Consider the following 3305-nt stretch of genomic DNA (forward strand, 5'->3'; position numbering starts at 1 on the left):
TTAGAAGAAACCGTTCATTAGAAACGATGACGTAATTAATTGGTGTCGATATGTATTCGAATATATGTATATATATATATATATATATATATATATATATATATATATATATATATATATATATATATATATATATATATATATATATATATATATATATAGATATCCTTCCTGTCTTTGCTATGATCAGCATTTATGTTTTCCGTCTTCTGTATAACATATGTAGTTGTTTAGGAAACGTGTGATGCATTATTGGAATCAAACGTAAAAGAGTTTCATTCTTTGCAAAAGGAAAAACCGCTATTACAAATATAATCTGGTACGAAATTTTGTTATTCCCTTCCGCTTGTAAAGAACAAAATTACCTGCATGAGATAAAATGTTATATCGGTACTTATATTAAATATTTTATACATTACGTTTAAAGAATTTTAATATGTATTAATACGTATAGTATTCTTTCCATAAATTAATACTTACCAACCGGTTGTACTAAAATGATACAAAATACGTTATCACATAAACAGTGAAATATAATTTGATTGCTTGTTTTTTTTTTTAAACATTCTGTAAAATACCTGCCCGTCAATGATATTATATAGTACCCTCTAAAGTAACTAATTGATATATTTTGTAGCGAAAGCAGGCACAAATGTTCGAAGCGTTATTTGTCATGATTGTTTTCAAAACGATTTTCATTTAATATTAATATTGCATACCTGTTTACATGTATACATGTATATATGCATACGTAAGTATGTCCCGTCAAATACAACGAAGGCAAGATGTAGCAGACACACATATTATGGGTCTAGTTAAAGTTTGAACAATGTTTGAGTAACTACAGATCTGTTACTTGGCGATGCAGACTGTATACATGTAAATAAACTAGATCTAATATTCACTTTCTCCTACCATGTCTTATGTATAAGGAGTGCTTACATCTGACATCATAATGTAGACGATGCATGCATGCGTTATGAAATCAGTCATTGTATTGTTTAAATCAAAGAAGCCAATAAAACATACCATAACCCATTATGATCTGAAATTATGTTAACGACCTGAGATCCTCAGCATTAAATTAAATGCCAGACAGATAAATTGCTTTCAGTATGATTATTGGTCTAAGACCGATGCAATTGCCGTACTATTAATTTTCCAGTATGTGCGCTTGTAGTAAATAATGTCTTTATAAATACAGGATATGGATATACTTATTTAATATAGATTTATCTTTTCATACATTAATACTTACATTATTGTACAACCCGGTGTCCTGAAACAAAATAAACAGCATATCAGAAACATTGAGACATTGTTCGCCTAATTCGTTTCAGTATTCATTTCGTAAAATAGCTGACCTTCCTTCATATGTTTTAACGTCATCACAAATGACGAACATGTACATGTTTTGCGAATGAGGACAAGTTCATTCAATTTATTTCTCATTAATGCTTTAAGATTCGATATTTGTAATGCATATTAATGTGCTTGCTAATTGTGAAAGAGCTAAATCGTTGCTTGTTAATTACATTCTTAAATCGACTCACATAAAGATTACAACAACAGATGTTGTATCGTGCTATTAGCATTATAATGGATCCAGGATCCTGACCATATATTACGTGACAAACTCCAGTTTTATAAATAATATCGAGTTCAGTAAGATTCTCGTCGTGGCACCTAACAAATGCAATGCATAAGCTCCACATAGCAAGTGAACCATATCAGCGTCAGAACCAGCTTTGATCGGTCTTCAGCAAACAGAAAGCAAGTATCTGATGATTTGACCTTAGCTTTAGCTTGAAACCTCCTGAGGTTGAACCGTTTTCCATCAATGCGGCATATGATGCTGGTTCTCAGATCGCCATCTCTTTAAGGCATCACTAAGCATGGTTGAGAACACATGACACTGAAAAGTTTTGGCACCATTACAAAGCATTGCTTCACTCCATTTGAGACAGGAAAGGGAACTGATATCTCACCATTGTTCCGGACCCTAGTTTCCATATCGTCTTGGAATTGCTGCACCATGGTGACAACTTTCCTTGTGCATCCAAACTTGACCATGATCGTCCACAGATCCGCTATGCTAACAGTGCCGAAGGTCTTGCTCAGGTCGACAAGGGTAGATAAAATTTCAGAATTCTGCTCTTGCAACTGCATATAAGGAAAAACGATGCCGATGGTTCCACGCTCATTTCGGTATCCACACTAGCTTTAGGATATAAGTCCATGGGAAAGGTGTGATGTTAAAGGGTTGCAGGGAAACCTGGCGAGAATCGGGATTGTGATTGAGAGTAAAGAAATACATCGGTAGTTTTCACAAGCCAGAATATGTCATATGCGCTTATACAGGTGTATAATAGTATCATCCTTGAATTCCTGTGACATCTGTTGGATCTTTTCAGTCAGAGCGGCACCGCATTCTTTGTATACATCTGCTTGGATTGGGTCTGAGCTTACACCTTGCTGCTATAGAGCAGATGTATTGCTTATTGGGTCTCTAAGATATTGGGTGGGTCATCCAGTTATTCATTGACTGGCACTTCGTGCAGACGATCAAATGGAACATCGCTGACGTATGCTATGCGATTCAGGACACAGTATAAGTTCTTATCGCACCTTTCGAGTATATTTTCATTGTCTGTGATCCGCGTGTTCTCATCCAATCTGAGGAGAGGGGAGGATCCCGATGAGGATGGGCCATCCAGCGCATAATTAAACATCTTCATATCATGCTTGATAGCGTGTCGTTTGATCTCATCTGCATTGTTACTCAGCCATGAGTCCTGCATGTGCCGTTGGTTTTGTTCATCAGTTTTACAAATGTCATCGAATACACTTTTCTTTGATGTGGACTTTGAATCAATTAGATTTTCTTTTTGAAAGCAATTTTGCATCCAGCAGCTGCCTGATGTTTTCGCAATTATCATCAAACCTTGTGCTTTCTTGTGGAGGGCGCTAAGATATATGTCGCCCAGGCTCCCTACATATTCTGGATCTCCAGAGTAGTGGATTGATGACGGTTTTCAAGAATGTTGGAAGCTTGTTGTGCAGTTCGAGCTCTTGAACTTGGTGATGTTCAGCCGTTTCGGAATCCTCTTGCCTTAATGCCGTCTTATAATTTGGATTTGGATATTTAGCTTGGAGACTGTATTAACGTTGGTCAATTTAACATACTGCACCACCCATGGACTTGGTCACCCATACATCCTGCCTGTCCCTCTTCCTGACTATCACGTAGTTAATGATGTATAAATGCGTATATAAATGAAATATCAATTAACACGCAATCTACG

The 3305-nt window shown here is 35.9% G+C and overlaps 1 long non-coding RNA gene across 1 annotated transcript in view; it reads right to left on the reverse strand.

The window, feature by feature from the left end:
- Window positions 1–1259: 1259 nt before the first annotated feature.
- LOC149783792 (uncharacterized) overlaps window positions 1260–3305 on the reverse strand; it is a 15813-nt gene continuing 13767 nt past the window's right edge. Inside the window, exon 4 of the long non-coding RNA XR_016413973.1 lies at window positions 1260–1279. This is a non-coding gene — a long non-coding RNA (uncharacterized LOC149783792). The remainder of the gene's footprint in view (window positions 1280–3305) is intronic.

The sequence above is a fragment of the Sinohyriopsis cumingii genome, chromosome 14, assembly GCF_028554795.1.
Source record: "Sinohyriopsis cumingii isolate HCF-2022 chromosome 14, ASM2855479v2, whole genome shotgun sequence".
Lineage (NCBI taxonomy): Eukaryota > Metazoa > Mollusca > Bivalvia > Unionida > Unionidae > Sinohyriopsis > Sinohyriopsis cumingii.